The sequence below is a fragment of the Cupressus sempervirens genome, chromosome 3, assembly GCF_028749045.1.
Source record: "Cupressus sempervirens isolate cs-2001-9-10 chromosome 3, ASM2874904v1, whole genome shotgun sequence".
NCBI lineage: Eukaryota > Viridiplantae > Streptophyta > Pinopsida > Cupressales > Cupressaceae > Cupressus > Cupressus sempervirens.
Genome location: NC_143120.1, coordinates 47026478 through 47045078, shown reverse-complemented (window position 1 = coordinate 47045078; position 18601 = coordinate 47026478). Strand labels below are relative to the sequence as shown.

Genomic DNA, 18601 nt, shown 5'->3' with positions numbered 1-18601 from the left:
AGATGGTGCCCCTATCTATGGTATTGCTATGTGTTCTTTCTCTAAAAATACCATGAAAGCACAAGATTAGGAGTATCTTGATGTCATTACCAAGCAGATTAAGGATCTTGGTTTCTATGAGGCTCTAGGCAAAGATAAAAAGCCCTTGCCTCTAGAGGTTTGGAAGAATGGAAATTTTGAGAGGAAATTTACTAGAAGCAAAAGGCCATAGTTGATTGTCTCCAAGAGGGAGATAGGAACACTACTCTTTTTCTATAAATTGTGATCTCATCGAAATCAAAGCTATATTTTTTCTTTGGTTAATTCAAAAGGTCTTCATTTGTCTTCCTTGCCATCTTTGTTTCAGGAGGCTACCTGGTACTTTTGTGGCCTTTTTTTCTTGAGGACTCTCCCCCAGTTGCCAATGAAGAGATTATTATTTTGTCGTATATTCCCTCCCTTGTTACTCTAGCATTTAATAATTATCTCATGCGACCACTCTATATGATTGAGTTTGAGGAGGTGGTTTTTGGTATACATAAAGGAAAAGCTCCTAACCCTGATGGATTTCCTATCAAATTTTTCCAGGAATTTTGGGATATTATTAATCAGGATCTATTGGAGTTAGTTAGTGAATCTTATTCTAGCAAGAAAATGCTCCGAGCCTTGAATTCTACCTTCTTGGATCTTATTCCAAAAAAAGATGGAGCTAATTAACTAGAGTTTTTTTAGGCCTATTTCTTTGTGTAATATGGTCTACAAAGTAATTGCTAAGTTAGTTGCTAAAAGGCTTAAAAGGTGGCTCTCTACTATTATCTTAGAAGAACAAGGAGGTTTTGTTGCTGGAAGACAAATTTTAGATGGGGTTGTTATTGTTACTGAAGCTATTGACTCTATGACTAGTTCAAGGGAGCGATCTAGGTTTATTAAGTTGGATACGGCCAAGGCCTATGATAAAATTAAATGGAGCTTCCTAAGGAATATTCTTCTTGCCTTTGGCTTTATCTTGGAGTGGGTATGTTGGACTATGAGCTGCATTACTACCGCATTTTTCTGTTCTTTATGGCCAACCTTCCCAATTATTCTGTGCCTCTAGGGGTCTGAGCCAAGGTGATCCTCTCTCTACATATCTCTTTATTATTATGCAAGAAGGCTTGGCTATTCATCAAGTATCAGGTTTCTCAAAATTCTATTCATGGTTGGCATTGGGATAATGGGTTACCTTCTCTTTCTCACCTTCAATTTGTTGATGACATTTCTCTTGTGGGTATTGCCCAGCTCTAAGAAGCTAAGGCTATTTGGCATACTCTTGAAATCTATTTGGCCACATCAGGCCAGAAAATTAATGAATAGAAGTCCTCTATATAGTTTTTAACACTCCTAAACCTATTCAAAGCATGACTTCTAATATCATGTGGTTTCAGATTGGGCCACTCCCTTTGACTTATCTCAGCACTCCTATCGTTGTTTCTAGGCAGCCACAACTTTTCTGGTAGAATTTACTTGACAAGCTACAGGAGAAGGTAAATAGTTGGACTCATACACAACTTTCTACTACTACTCGGGTTATGTTTACCGTATAGGGTAAAAGGATACTTATCGCATGTAGTATAGCAAGATATAACATAGAACAGATACTTTATTCATATACGCAATATGCACATTACAATTATTCCCATGATGTTCATTCTTCCAAAATCCATTCCAGACGGTGTACATATACCTTCCGGAAGGGGTGACTCAACTGTCATGCGCCCTTTCGAATACTATTCTACCCATCGGCTACAATATAGAATTTGCCGACATCATCCGCCACAAAAGAAAAGTCGTCTCCAAATGACAATAAAACAAAACTCAAAAATAAACAACTAATTACATCAATGTATAGATATTAAACAGAGGGACGCGTTCGTGGTGTAATTGCTGTCTGTGCCCTTAATTCGTTCAGTTCCGCCCGCAGCTTGTAGACTTGCTCCTTGTTGACTTTCAATTCCACTTCTGCCTCCATCTGAAGCTCTAAAGTTGACTGCATCATCCCAACAATCTTTCCTAGAACATCCTTTTCATATGCTACTATCCTTTTCTGCTCTTTCTCCACTGCCAAATTTTGTAGCTGACTCTGTCTATCTAACAGGGCTTCCGTCTCGAATTCCCAGGCTGCTCTCTCCTTGGCTAACCTGGCAGCTGACTCCTCCTGAGCCCTCTCAGCTGCTACCTGATCTGCTTGGCTCCTCTAAAGGGTGTAATATGCCTCCTTGTTTATCTCCACTATCTTGTGAGTCAAGGCCTCTACTTGGCTCTCTATACCAAGACCTCTCATCGTGGCCCAATCTTGTCTCATCTCTGCAGTCTCCACATCCAGCCATCCTCGCTCCTCAAAACAGACTGTAAAGGCAACCAGGCATCCTAATCTCATGAAGGATACTACTCCTTCACTATTGAGTCCAAAGCCTGAATCTCTGCAAAGGCCACCACCTAGCGAGCCCGAGTCACTAGATCTACTATATCAGTGAAGAATGTCTCTCTTATCATTGCTTTCAACACTATTGGATGTTCTTGCTACACACCCATAGCCCTCTCTACTGTTTTCACCATACGCTCAATGGTGCTATGCGGTCTTCCCTCAGCATACGTCGGCTCAACCTACTATGCCTAAAAAGAGTTCTTCGAAACTACTTCTCACATAGGTGTTTGCAGGTATGCCACTCAAGGTGTTGGGGTACGGTGGAACCGCGTACTCAGGTACGTGCTCAACTGCTAGTTTTTGCTCTCTCTGTCTCCCTCAGGTGATGCTAACAGTGTCGTATCCACCGTAATCACTATATCTGAACCTACTACGTTTAATCAAACACCTAGCAACCTCAAACTCTCGCCTGCCGGTATCTCCATTACTGCTACATCAGTGTCCATCTCGGTATCAGGTACAAGTGTCTTATCTCCAGCCTTTGCTAAAGTTACATTAGTAGGCTCCATTGTTACCTCCAGAGCGGCTATCTCCATTGGTGACGAATTTGCCTATGCTACTGCCTTTGGAATAGCTCGTGTCTCCACAGCGGGTTGCATTGCAACCAAAACTAGTGTCATCACTATTGGCTGCCTCAGCTGACCAAAATTCGGAATGCCATGTATACCAACAGGAGTCAAATGTGTTGTAGCTGAAAGTGCAGGCCGTGGGAATCTCAATGGCATAGTTGTAATTAGCTCTACCTCCTCGTCCTCTTCCTCTTTCCCATCGGTGTCCCACTTTCCTCTGAAGAAATCTCCTCCTGACCACTGTCCATGTTTCCACCGTCTGACCTCGGTCATTTCTGTCCGATGGTGTTGGTGCCAAGTGTATCGAGATGTTTTCATTGCATAATCAATAGTTCTCTTGGCGCGATTGGTCCTGGTTTGGCGTCCAGTGCATCAATGGGGATCATTCGTGTTGTTGCCTCCAGGAATAGGTCGATGGAATAATGCGGCATGTAGAATGTCTTGTGTTGTAATGTCATGAATTCATACATTTGTTCAACCAACAATGTTGCCCAGTCATATACCCTACCGTGCAAAATCTTGTTTATCATCGCTACGTGTGGAAATGAAATATTTGAGGCGCGGCTAGAGCCTATGAGGCGACCCTTCACCACATCTATTAGACAGTGCCAGTGACCTTCTTGCACATTAGATTTCTTCAACCCTCTACCCCTTGATGTGTCTGAGAGAGCTTCCTGTTCCGCCTACGTCAGGTCCCCAAACATGAGCTGTATCAACTGCATTTTTACTTCTTGGCTCATCTTTTTAGGTTTACTTTCTATTTTCCTTCCCCCTTGAGCATGGCTAGGTATCCCAAATACCCGTGTGAAGTCGGTCAGTTTGAATGACACCACCAAGTTACTTAAATGTACTGGTTCGGGAGAATCTATCATATATTTCTATCATGATTCGTAGAAACCCTTCATAGTCTCTGATATAGAATACCGGCATTTGTATCACCCATTCTACCTTTTCTTTCTAAATGCTAGCCTTCACCTAATGATATTTTGGTGTCTCCTGCCACCACTTTTGGCATTCTGCACCATTCAATCCTTCAAATGTAACATTTTACACTATAGGAATAACTGTTGTAGCCGACTATTTTGGTTGCTTTACTTTCTTCTTGCTTGGTTCTATACTGGTTCCTCCTTTTACACAGACTTCAGATGGCAATGTCTTCACATTCTTGTTTGTCGTTGCAATTATGGCTAAATCCTCTTCCAGTTTCTTTTTCCAAGCTCTCTTGCTGATTGAATGCATAATTGTCACTTTTTGTCATTTTTTGAATACAAATTGGTTAGGTCAGTTACCTCTCCGTACAATCTTGTTTTGAAATCCTTCTCATGTCTTGGTGTCTCCGTACGGCTCTTGCCTCATCCTAAATTGTACGGCTTCTCTCTTCCTCAATTTCTTTCTATTGTACGGCTACAATTTGTCTTTCTCCTGAGGGTGTATAGTTAGGACCTCTTTGCCTATTGTGGTTATACCGATGAATTGCTTCTCTTCCGAGGTTTGTTACGGCCGTCCTTTCCTTCTGCTACAGGAGTCCATATGCTATAGTTTTTGGAACCTCCTTGCCTTGTACGATTTTATTGCTCTAGATGTTTGATTTCAATTGCAACTTTGTCCTATCATCATATGTTTATTATAATACCCTTCCTCTACTGTGTAGCCGTACGGCCAATACCGTGCGCTATTTGGCTATTCAATCTTTTTACCACACTGACCCAGGCCTTACGGCCATACATCTACTCCTTGATGTATTGGTTCTGTTTGAACTCTACGGTTGTCCGATTCATATCCTCAATGCTGTACAGGAATGATGTCATATGGTTTCTGCCTTTTCTCCATACCATATGTTGACTTCCCTTGCTCCTTCAATCACTCAAGCCGTACAATGAATAATCAAATGCTTGCACAATTGTCTTTTATATTGGCTTGTCGTATGGTTGGTTTATTCCTCCTGTTGTATGGTTGGTCCTTCAAATTGGCCCCCTATGTTTCCGTACGGGCCGTACATCAATGCTTCCCTCTTGCTTTTTGAGTGCCTTATTTTCTCTTATGCACAGTCGTATGGCTATTGTTTTGCCTTGTATAGTTGGTCGAGCCTGCACACAACTTCTCTGTTCCTTTCCTAATGGCTATACAGTTTACAGTTTGCTTCTTTTCAGGCCGTATGGTCTTTAAATTCACTACTACTTTTAATAATCCTCTTTAATAATCATTTTCTTTATTATTGCTTCTGTATTCCTTTATTTTAATAATCCTGTCTTTTATTACTCTATTACTTTTGTACCCGCACTTCAGGATATATGTTCACTTTATATTTTATCTACATTTAGTTATCTTACATATATACATTATTTATTGTTGTTCTTCTCTTTTAGTGGTTTGTCGGCAGAGGAACATTTCTTTCATGATAGATTTTTAACTTCAACCCATTCACCACGTCAGGTACTTCCTTCTCGTCTAGCGTCCATAACTTGATTGCCCCATTATCGCCAACTTCTCGTATCTTGTATAGTCCAACCCATTTAACTTTGAACTTTCCAGGTTTGATTTCATTTCGCCCGTTATACTTCAACACTAACTGGCTTGTTTGAAATTTATTTAACTTTAAATGTTTATCATGCCATGCCTTCCGCCTGTTTTGTGTAACTTTTGTGGCCCATTGTGCCTGTAGTCATTGCTCATCCAGTTTGTTCAGGTTGTACAATCTTTGCCTTAGGCTTTCCATGTCGCCCAGCTTGTTCTCAATTGCTATCCTCAAACTCGGTACCATGAATTTTGTTGGCACCACTGCCTCTTGTCCGTACATCAGCTAGAACAGAGTGTGTTTGGTCGTTACTTTATATGAAGTACGTTACACACATAATGTTGATGGTAGCTTTTCTTCCCAATCTTCTCCCTCAACCACACAAGACTTATAAATTACTTCAACCAGGATCTTATTCTATTTATTGGCTCTCGGGTGGTATGGGCTCGACAATGAATGATAAATTTTGAATTCAGTAGTGAGAAGTCGGATGACATGATTAACAAAGTGCCCTCCTCGGTTGCTTGTCAGTTGCTGTGGAATTATGTACCTGGTGATGATTTGTTCATAGATAAATCTCGCTGTGCTCACCGTCAAGTTGTCCGAAAGTGTGCGTGCCTCCACCCACTTGGTCAAGTACTCTGTCACCACCATGACGTACCTGCACCTAGTCTTGCACTCCTTCGAAAACTTGTTCCCTTCTTTTCCCTCCTCAACACCCAACATGTTACAGCTCGGGAAGAGCTCGTAATCCTCCATCTACCAGTGGAGTAATCCGTTCACCGAGTCTAGGTCATCATCATTTGACTCTCCTAATCTCAATACTCCTTCATCCAGTTCCATTATCTTCTTTCCTTCATCGTCACTCTTTCCTCAACCTTCTAAGTCTGATGACGCTACCTCCTCCCCCACCATCTGTGCGTGTAGGTCAATTATAAATTTTTTGCCTCCGCGTTCCATGGATAGTGTGTTTCGTTTTCAATCATATTTTACTTTTTTTTGCACCAACCAACCCCATCCAAGGATAGCGTCATACCCTCTTCTTTTCAGTGGAATGGCCACAAAATCTAATAAAAATGGTTGGGTTCCAATAGTTACCCATTGTGCCATCAAGTTTCTCAACGGTTTGATTCTGTGATGATCTACCATGAGCAACTGAAATGTAGGTGGCCACAGCGTAGGTTGTCCTAACTTTTTCCATATATCTTCTGGTAACACATTCACACTTGACCCTCTGTCCACAATTGTGTCTGTCAGTACAGTTCTCAAAATGCCCGTCTTGACTATTGTCGGATGCCTTCCCGTCATGAGTGTCAGGAACATTGGGTCTGCTGCAGTCGTTCCACTACCGTTCTTTCCTATTTCTTCCATTACTTTTGTAAGTGGTGTCATATTCAGAATCATCGTCCATAACTAGGATATTGGAAGGTCATTTAAATTTATCGGAACTTATGTTTCATTACCTACCTTATCATGTTTTGTTCAGCCAAGTTACTTTTCGAGGTATCAACAGTGTCTTTTACTTACAACTTTCCTATTTTCATCTGTCTTTCCAACTCTATTCATGCTTGTTGTAACCTCTCCTTTTCTTCTTCTGCATCAAAGTATTTTGCCTTCTTTTCTCACATGTGATGATTAGTACCTTCTCATCACATGCTTTGATACTTAGCAAATTTACCCCTGCTTTGGGCATTTTGAATCATTGTGATCTCCTAGACCACACCATCTGCATAAGAGTCGCAGTGTCTCCTTCATGGCACAATCTCTAGCAAAGTGCCCCCAGAGATTGCACGCACGACATTATATCATTGGTCGTCCACTTGCGTCGTATTGAATTCGACTCTGGCCTCCATTATTATTATTTCCACCCCTTTGGCACCAATTATTGACCTTCTGAAGTTGCATTGTTGTTTGTGTTTGATCTGGTGGACACTTCCTGTGTCAGTAATACTTGTCGTTGTCCTTTTGACTTCATATTAAACGGGCACTCTTTTATGGAATGTCTCGCAACCTAGCAGATATCACAGAATTGTTTCTTCAGGCATGAACCCTTTGTGTGGCCTTCCTCTTTATAGTTTGTAGACCACAATTCTCCCTTCATCGAGTCCAAATTCTTTTTCAAAATTTTTAATTCGTTCATCATCTGTAGCATATCCTTCTGTAACGCTCGAACTTTCTTGCTTGATTCTTCATCACTATTGCTACTTTTGGATGATGAATTGTCTAAATTTGACGATTTGTGTTTCTTCTTGTTACTTGTTTTCTGTTCGGTTTCCAAATCCATTGGCTTATTATATGCATCTATGTACGGTGCTAGAGGCACAATCTTCATTTTCTTCTTCAAAATTGGCCATAGCCCCTCCACAAACCATCGTTTTTTCAATCCATCAACCAGTTGGCTCTCCATCTTCCCCACCAACTATTTCAATCATCTTGCATAGACATGGATTGTTTCATTCTTTCCTTGCTGTGTTGTATATTTCTGCTACAATTTCATTATCGTCCTATAGCAGTCGATACTATGCTATGAACTTCTTTTTAACTTGTACCCATGTAGTCAATCTGCAAACCAATCAATTGTCACACCCCGCAAGGTTTCTGGAAACTGCCAGACCCAATCATCCTCGTCCATGACACCATTCGCCATCCATATTGTTTCACACGTCTTGCAGTGTCTAATCGGATTTGCCATTCCATCACCATTAAACTTCGGCAATTTCTCCTTTGGTCTTGCCATTGTTGCTTTCTTTTTCATTCTGTGGTACTTGTGTACCCATGCTTTTCTACACACCCACATTATTCTGAGCACCCTCGTTGTTCTGCACACCCGTGCTGTTCTGCACAACCATGTTGCTTCGGGCAATCGTCCTACTTCTAACAACTGTGTTATCTAGTGAGAAAAGATCTTCCTCAAGAGAAGTTGTTTGATTCTCTGCTTGTATCCATTCATTAGGTGTATCAAGAATGAAGAGTTCACTCCATGCTCGTGCTCCTTCAACACTTCAAGCTGTGCGAGTTACTTCCGTTCCGTTTGAATGCTCTACCCTCGGTGTATACAAGTTAAGGAACTCCTCCCTTGTCTCTTCCACCAAATTTAATCTTGTCGAGTTTATTCTAGCAATTCCTCGGCACTCCTCAATCTACTAAGTGAATGCACTCCTTGTGCCTGTGCCCCTTCACCCCTTCAATGTCCGCCGGCAATCTGCTGAAGCTTCTATCTATGCTCCGCTTGTTGTGCTAGAATTAAAACTTCTTGTGCTGTGCATATTTTATCCTTATCTTTTACCTTATTCTTATCTTTATTAAGAAAATTAGGCATTAATCTTCATCACACTTCCTTCATTCCAGATTCGACTAGCAACGGTGCCAAATATTTATCGTATAGGGTAAAAGGATACTTATCGCATGTAGTATAACAGGATATAACACAGAACAAATACTTTATTCATATATGCAATATGCACATTACAATTATTCCCATGATGTTCATTCTTCCAAAGTTCATTCTAGACGGTGTACATATACCTTCCCGAAGGGGTAACTCAACCGTCACGCGCCCTTCGGATACTATTCTACTTGTCAGCTACAATATAGAATATAGTATCAGGTTTCTCAGAACTCTATTCATGATTGGCATTAGGATAATGGGTTACCTTCTTTTTCTCACCTTCAATTTGTTGATGACATTTCTCTTGTGGGTATTGCCCAGGTCTAGGAAGCTAAGGCTATTTGGCATACTCTTGACATCTTTTTGGCAGCATTAGGCCAGAAATTTAATGAATATAAGTCCTCTATATTTTTTTTAATGCCCCTAAACCTATTCAAAGCATGACTTCTAATATCATGTGGTTTCAGATCGGGCCACTCCCTTTGACTTATCTCGGCTCTCCTATTGTTGTTTCTAGGGAGCCATGACTTTTCTAGTAGAATTTGCTTGACAAGCTACAAGAGAAGGTAAATAGTTGGACTCATACATGGTTATCTACTACTGCTCGGGTTACCTTTTTTCACTTTGCCATTGAGGCTCTTCCTATTTATAGGAGAATGGTTCAGGTTGCTCATGTTTACTTTCTCAAGGTGTTTCATGCTCTTTCTCGACAATTTCTTTGTAGTGACAATTTGTGTAATTCTAAATGGAATTTAATCAGCTAGGAGGCTATTTGTAGGCCCTAAGAAGGAGGGTGGGCTTGGTTTGTCCTTTGCTATCTTAAGTAGCCAAGCTTTGGCTGATAAATTTTATTGGCGATGGTGCTTTGGTCAAAATCAACTTTGGGCCCCATACAATCATTCATAAGTATTTCAGTGGTGTTGATCTGCATTCTATTTCCTCACTTCCTTTGGAAGGTCATGGCTCTATGGTATGGTAGACTCTTAAGGATGGTGCTCAATTAGTTAAGAGGAGCCTTTTATGGATATGTAAAGGAGGCTCTAAGGCTTTGTTTTGGTCCAATGCATGGAATGACAACTCTCCTATCTTGTCTATGTACCCTCATCTTCTAACTCTCCATAATTCTTTTCTTGCTACTAGATGGGATAAGATGGTTCATTATAAGACCCCTTATTATTTCTTTTCTCAGTGCAAAAGGGTTGTCATACTAACAATCTTATGGAGGTGTTGGCCATCTTACATGCTGTGGAACAATGTTGTTTGAGGGGATGGCGTAGGATTATCTAAGTCCGACTCCCAAGTTGTTGTGAACTTGCTTACTTCACAAGCGCTTGAGGATGTTAGTTGGCCCCTACTTTCAGTTGTTAATCAAACTCTTCTCTTTTGTAGAACTATGAAGTTGGTTTGTTTTACTTATATCCCTCAAGAGTGGAATGGAGTTGCGGATTGCTTGGCTAAATGAGCTTCTGATCACATGAAGGATTGGAAGGTTACAGATAGGGGGCAATTACCTCTCGAATTATCTCGTAAATTTGATGACCTTGTTGATTAGGATAGTGCTCTTTGTTGAGTTCTCCCTTTTGTATCTCTTCTTGTATTATATTTTTTTCCTGTATGTTAGTGAAAAAAGAAGAAGAAATATTGTATTTTCATAGTTAATGTGTGCAGCAGCAACATGAGTGCCTTTGTGCTTTCTATGGTTCAAAAAATATTGCAAGAACAACTATGTCTTTTATTAGTTGGGCAATGATTACTCCAACTCTTGTTAAATAGATTCTAAGAGCTCTTAGAAACTCCTATTAGCATGAATGTTGATGGCATTCCTTTGGGGAGAGTACGTACATGATTGACATGTTGCATTCATGACTATGTTTGTCATTGATGACAACATAGTATTGTTTTTGTGAAGAATAGTAGAGTAGCAAATAGAGAATGAGGTCGTACGATCTATGTATTGATGATGAGAAAGCGCAATTAAGGATGTATTCTACATTGTGTTCTGATGAAGTTGACAAGTGCACGTACAGAGAGTCAAAGACATGCGAAAGTTATTCATGAACTACAGAAGACAGTAAGCAGACAAAGTACCTAAGAAGTGATTTCAAATGATTGATTTGTATCTCTTAAGCGGGATAGAACTGTGATGAGCTAAGTTAGACAGTGATAGAAGATAATTTGATGATAATGTCAGGAAGTACGCAAGGTCAGTCGTTGCGTGCGTGAGAAATTGTAAAAGACTGTGAGCCAACAATGACTTGTAATTGCGAAAACATGTAATATTTTGTAATATGTTAATGAGGTCCTGTTATAATTAATTGGGAAAGACTCAAGATCAACTCAAGGAATTATTTTGAGGACATGATATATATATCAAACGAGAAAGAGCTGAGTATTTCGTAAATGCGAATAAGTGATCCAAGAGATTATTGGATGCGAAGTTGGTGATTTGGTATCGAGATCAAAAGAGGTTTGGTCCACTCAAGAGGACAAAGAAGGAGATGAGATTATTTCATTTCTATTATTCTACAAGGAATATTGCAGAGACCAGTTGAACAATGAGTTCAGCAATCTTGCCCATGAAGCTATTTGGACAGTGGATCAATCTGCCTTCTACAACTCTTAACAAGGTTGACACAACTCCTGACAAAGTTGGACTCTCCTAATAGGGACTGATATGTACTGAATGTATTTCATTGGCTCCTAATAGAGTCCATCATCTTACAAGGGACTTTTATATTAGTACATTATTTTGTGGGTATCATCCCCACCAAGTTTTTCCTCTGATCAAGGGTTTCCGTAGTTAACATAGCTAGTATTATTATGTATGTATATCTTCTTATGGTCTCTAATTATATTGTTCACATGATTACGGATTAATAAGCTTGATAAATATTTTAATAATTAGATAACTGATATCAAGTCTAACTTGCTCTAATCTTTACATTTGTTGAATCTTTGTCTTCAACATGGCTTCCTTTGGTTGTTTACATTTGCTGACTGAACATTCATGATGGCTCTGTTTTACTTTTGAATTGACTGCTGCCGTAGACATCAACATTTAATTTAATATAAAAAAATTGCCTGAAAACACCTTCACACATCTTTCGCTGTTTTTTCTTTACACGATGGTAACTTTGTGTGACGTGGCTTTGTTTGTTTTTATCTTAGTGGCACATTGATTCAAGGCTGCACACATTTTTATCGAACCTTTCTAATTTACCAATGTTCATCTTTTCACACTTATTGCCGTCTTTATCTGTTTATCGAGAGAAATCTCTTGAATATTTAACAATTAGTTTACTGCTTCATGTTACAGCCATGTTACCTTCAATAACTCACATCTGTCATTATATCCTTCAAAAATTATCCTTATGTTTTCACTCAATGATATACACTTGTTCTTCGTATCTTGTGAACAGCCAAATATAACTTCTGACAATCTCATACTGAAGATCTCTGTATATGTACTGAATTCTGTAAATGTTTTGATCTGTATAACGTGATAGCTCTGGAAGTCACAACCGTTTGTTCTTCTTATCTCTATTGCTTTTCATCTGCTGAAGTGTATGTATATAATCATGGTCGATGTATTATATATCTTTACATCTGAACTCTTCATAACTTCCATCTCTTTGAATGCTTCAAATCTTTTACCAATTTGACATCAACGACAATATTTCTATTAATCTCCCTGATTATATTTGACATCAATGACAAACTTCCATCAGAGATGTATACCCCTATGGTAAGGATGGAAACATGTGTTTTGTCATAGCAATGTAAAGTTCGCTAAAGTTCGCCTTCATGGATGGGATGTTAAAACAAGAGATATATGTGCAACATTCACGTGGTTATCAAGTTATGTGTGAAAAAGATAAGATGTATAGGCTGAAAAAGATTCTTTATGGTCTGAAACAAACTCCACGAGCATGATACAATTGAAGAATTGATTCAATTTGATGAGCAATGGCTTTTACAAAAGTGATAGTGAGACGACTATTTACATAAGACAACTAATGGCAAAATTTTATTTGTTACCTTGTATGAGATGATTTAGTTTTCAACTGGGTACGATGATTTTTTTGTTGTTGATTTTAAGAGGTAGTGAAAGATAAGTTTAAAATGTCAGGTTTCTTGAAGAAAATAGGCATAGAAGTAAAACCAAGAGTATGCCTGACCCAACGACAACAGTCATCGGTCTTAAGTTGACCGAGATAAATTGTAGCAACAATGTGAATCCAACCTTGTATAAAAGTTTGGTTAGAATTTTGATGTATTTAACAATAATTAGGCTTCATATAATGCATGTACTAAATCTGATTATTTGAGACTTAAAGGATTTAGAATGCAGAACAATGAGCTTGCCCCAACACCATTAGTCATAAGTTTTAAGTTGAGCAAGTAAGATTGCAGCAGTAATGTGAATCTAAACTTGTAAAAAAGTTTGGTTGGAAGTTTGATGTATTTAACAATTAGGTCAGATATAATGCACGCATTAAATCTGATTTTCAGATATATGGAGATTCCAAAGGACTCCCTTTGGAAAGCAAGACTATTCTGAGGTATGTGAATAGTACTAAATGATACGAAATTCGGTATACTGCAACAAATTAGTTTGGACTGATTGGTCGCATATATAGTGATTAGGGAGGAAGTTCAAATGATAGGAAGAACTTTTCTAGATATATGTTGCATACAGGTTTGTGTGTAATCTCATAGACTTCTAAAAAGAAATCCGTTACTGCTCTATCTACAAAAGTCGCTGAGTATGTACCATCAAATATAGCAGTGTGTCAAGTTATTTGTCTGAGAAGAATCTTGACAAATTTGAAAGAAGAAAAAAAAGAATGAAATGACAATATTCTGTGACAGTATTTCTTCATTAGCATTGACGGAAAAATCTTGTACTTGATTGAAGAAGCAAGCATATTGAAATTATGTATTAATTTTAAATTGACAATGCTGAAATTAAAATGGACTAGCAAACATTTTTTCCAACTTTTGAACGCTCAAGGAGAAGTCTAGGCTTAGTTAATATGGATCAACTTTGATCGTGTTTATAAACTAAGGTCAAAGAGAGGAGGTTAGAATTGTGAATTCAAAATTGTTTTGACCCTGAGCCTATTTCTCCACCTACCTGTTTGGAGCTATCAATGGTGAGTAAATGCAGCCTAGACGAATGTTCAAATATTGAAATTTCCATCTCAAGTTGGCTCGTCCCATTGCAGAGTAAGTGCAGCACTAATAGTCAAATTAACTAATGCTGGTAGCTGAGTTCAAAATTAAATTTGTGAGGGAAAAATTTTGTGGGCAGCCAAGACAAAAAGAAAGAATGGGTTTCTATTATTATTGTGTATGCAACAATAAAAAGAATGGTTTTGTGCTTTGTCTGATTCAAAAAACAATGCAGGAGCAGCTGTGAATTTTATTTGTTAAACAGTGATTGCTCCAGCTCCTAGTGAGTAGATTGTAAGAGTTCTTTGCAGTGTTTTAGTTGCATATTTTGTTTGTAGTCAGTACTGCTAGTGATTAATATAGCCTCAGTGTTGTAAGAGTTCTTTGCAGCTCCAGGTGTTTTAGGTGCAAATTTTGTTTGTAGTCAGTGTTTCGAGTAAAAAAAAATTCTAAGTGTATAGTTTGTTTATTTTGTATTTGTTTATTTCCAAATTCGAATACAAAGAACATGACATGTCTCCAATTTTTGTTGGTTGAGTTTTATTTGTAAGAATGTTTTTAAGTTCTGTGTGTTTATGCCATTATATTTTATCCTATTTTAGAAATTTAGTTTTTTATCGATATCAGAACAGTTTGTTGTAGTTCCGAGATTTTCGAGTCTAAAATTTCTACGATCTGCAGTAGCTTTCGTTTTTCTAGGGTGACTTCCGTCTTTAATTGCAAACTTCTAAGAAAAAAAGTCTGTCAACAAACACCAAATCAATCTCGAAACTTTTCCGGTTTACTCACTCGAAGTTGATAGGACTGGAAATACAAAAAGCATGATGATCTGTACATTTGACTGTTTCCTCCTCGGTTAATGGTTATCATGAAATGCCGTGATCATTTTTTATTCAAAGAACTGCTATCTATAACCTCTTTCTCAAACAAGAAATTTTTGATCTTTGAATAGCTTCACAATTTTTCTCTTAACAACAAATTTTTAAGATCTCGTGACATTCATTTCGGGCTGACTTTGTGTTGATATTGTGAAGGCCAATAGTCACGTCATTCTTCCTTCCAATAAGCGAGTCTCTTGGTTTCCAAAGACTCTTCATTTGTAATATTATTGGAGCCCTTTTATATGTTGCTCCTGCTCATTAGTAATCACCTTTTTTTACATATTAATCTATTACTCTGCAGTCTGGGTGTAGCCACTATTGTGGTGAACCAGGATAAATCTGGTGTCATGTATTTTTCTTTATTGCGTCAATTTTATTTCTCTATTTAAATCTTTTCAATTGTTATCAGAGCACAAGGTGTGCAGATTGGGAAATCGGTGTTGAATTTTCCGAAAAGATGGAGGATTTGAAAATAGAGAAATTTATAGGCAAGAATTACAGCCTGTGGAAAGTGTAGATGCACTCCTTGCTGGTTAAGCAAGACTTGGCTCTCGCAATCGAAGGAAAGTCTAAGAAACCGTCTACAACGACTGATGAAGATTGGGAAAAGATGGATGAAAAGGCGATGGCATCCATTTTTCTCTCGCTAGTGAAAAATATCTTGTTCAATGTCTCAAATGAGAAGTCAACGAAAGAAGTTTGGGACAAACTTCAGAATATGTATCAAACGGCGTCGGCTGCAAACAAAATCTTCATTATGAAAAAACTCTACAAACTAAAAATGAAGGAAGGGATTGCGATGTCCAATCATATAAATGATTTGAATACCCTACTATGTCAAGCAAGCTTGGTTGGTATGACTCAAGATGACGAATCCAAAGCCATCATCTTGTTATGTTCTTTACCTAACAGTTGGGATCCCGTAGTTACAGTTGTAAGTACTTCAAATTCTATGAAGTCAAAGCTGGCCTACGATGAAGTTGTTGCCACTTTATTAAGTGAAGACATGAGAAAGAGTAACAAAGACTCCTCATCCAGTGATGCTCTCACTATGGTCAGCACTGAGAAAAGAGAAAGAAGCCATCATAGAGGAAATAATAATTACAATCAACTAAGATCAAAGTCACCCAACTGTTTAAGGTCAAGAGGTAGGAATGGAGAATGCTGGTTTTGTGGTAAGCCTGGCCACACAAAGAGAAATTGTCGGGCTTACAAGAAAGCACAAGAAAATGTGAGAAACATGGAAGCAAATACAGCCTATGAGAAAGATGAAAGCGCTTTAATTCTCTCTACAAGTGACTCAAAATCAGATTCTTGGGTGATAGATTTCGGAGCTTCTTTCCATGCTACTTCATGTATGGATTGTTTCACAAACTACCATGAAGGTCAATTTGGAGAGGTATTTCTTGGAGACAACAAATCTTGCGAAATAATTGGCAAAGGTGACATTTTGTTACAGCTGGAAGATGGAGGGCAATGGTTGTTGAAAGATGTTCGCCATGTTCCCAAATTAATGCGAAATTTGATTTCCGTCAATCAGCTCTTTGCACAAGGATATTATCCATCCTTACATCCGGATAATTGTAAAGTTACCAAGGGTTCGAGAATAATTGCCAAGGGAAACAAAGTAGGCAATCTTTATCTTCTTGAGAAGCCTAGTGAAATAGGGGCGGCTATGACAGTCATGGGCAGCGGTGCAACACTTTAGCATCAAAGATTAAGCCACATGAGTAAAAAGAACTTTGAGGTAATGCTCAAAAGGGATCAATTACCGGGTCTCCAATCAGCAAATTTGGAATTTTGTGAACATTGCCTTTACAGGAAGCAAAAGCGCGTCAACTTCTTGAAAGATGGACATAACCAAGGAAAAACCATTGGAACTTGTACACTCGGATGTCTTTGGTCCGGTTGAGGTAAGCTCTTTAGGAGGTTCAAAATTTTTTGTTACTTTCCTTGATGACTGTACTAGGAAAATATGGATATATATGATGGCAAATAAATCTGAAGTTTTTTCTAAGTTTAAAGTTTTCAAAGCTCTTGTTGAAAACCAAAGGGGCCATAAGATCAAATGTTTAAAAACGGATAATGGAGGTGAGTTTTGTTCGCTAGAGTTCGACAATTATTGTTCAGATAATGGTATTCGTAGGGTGAAAGTTGTACCCTACACCCCTCAAGAAAATGGGGCAGCGGAAAGACTCAACAGGACAATAATGGAGAAAGCTCGGTGTATGCTTTCAAATGCAGGATTGGGAAAAGAATTCTGGGCTGAGGCATGTAATACAGCCGTATACCTCATTAATCGAAGTCCTTCAAGGTTGAACTTCGGAATTCCGGAAGAGGAATGGCAAGGTAGAAGAATTTCATACTCTCATCTTAAAGTTTTTGGTTGTCAAGCCTTCATACATGTGCCCAAAGAGAAAAGAAGCAAGATGGATCCTAAATTTGAGCCTTGCATATGGAGAGGATCAGTTTGACTTCAGGCTTTGGAGTTTAACTGAAAAGAAGATCATTAGGAGCAGAGATGTCGTCTTTAATGAAAAGGTATTCCCTCACTTTAAAGACAAGACTCCTAACAGAGAATTCATTCCTTTATTTGATATGATGAGTAATGGCACTCACTCTCAACATAGTAATACGTAGTTGCTGTATCCCACCAATAATCTCTCTCCTACATCAGTTCTTGCTCTTGCCCCTGTCTCTTCCTCAGAGGATACATGGCATACTAAGGCAGAAGATTCCCTATTCAACTCGGGAAATTATGACAATGAAAGTTCTATGTTTACAACCAACAGACGTTCACAACCAACAGTAAGTTCAATGGTTTTTGAACATGTTCCTAATCAAATGGGCAAGCCCTATGCTACTGCAGAATTGGTGGCAAAGCAGAGCCATGATAACATGGCTAACAAAAAGCTCATTGGGAAGTCGTCAAATGGATACTAAGGTATCTAAAAGGTACTTCAGATTATGTCTTATGTTTTGGCGCAAACAAAGTTCAGCTACAAGGTTACACTGATTCTAATATTGCCGAAGACTTGGACAATCGAAAGTCTACGACAAGTTACACCTTCACATTTGCTGGAGCTGCGATCAGAGTTGGGCTTCACAGTTGCAACATTGCATTGCTCTTTCTTCAGCTGAAGCTGAATACTTAGCTCTTTCTGAAGGTGCAAGGGAAATGATTTGGCTTCAGCGGTTACTTGGTGACTTGAAAGTTCATCAAAGTGAATATAATCTGTTTTGTGACAGTCGTAGTGTGATCTTCATGGCACATAATCACTCATCACAACATCGCTCCAAGCACATTGATGCACATGCTCACTTTGTTCGTCATGCAGTCGAAGAGGGCAAGCTGAATGTTGTCAAGATTGATACCAAGATCAATCCGGCTGATATATTCACGAAGGTTGTTGCCAAAAAGAAGTTCGAATGTGGTAGAACTTCTCTTGGGCTTGTGAAAAAAAGATAGATCATTCTTTGAGCAGGGTATTGGGTGATCAGTTGCAGCATTGGTTGTCCTTCAGGTGGGAGTTTGTTGATATTGTGAAGGTCAACAGTCATGTCATTCTTCCTTCCAATAAGCGAGTCTCTTGGTTTCCAAAGACTCTTCATTTGTAATATTATTGGAGC

The 18601-nt window shown here is 38.7% G+C and overlaps 1 protein-coding gene across 2 annotated transcripts in view; it reads left to right on the top strand.

The window, feature by feature from the left end:
• Nucleotides 1-18601, top strand: part of LOC149564728 (MADS-box transcription factor 50-like) — a 328681-nt gene that overhangs the window by 269970 nt on the left and 40110 nt on the right. The window lies entirely within an intron of this gene.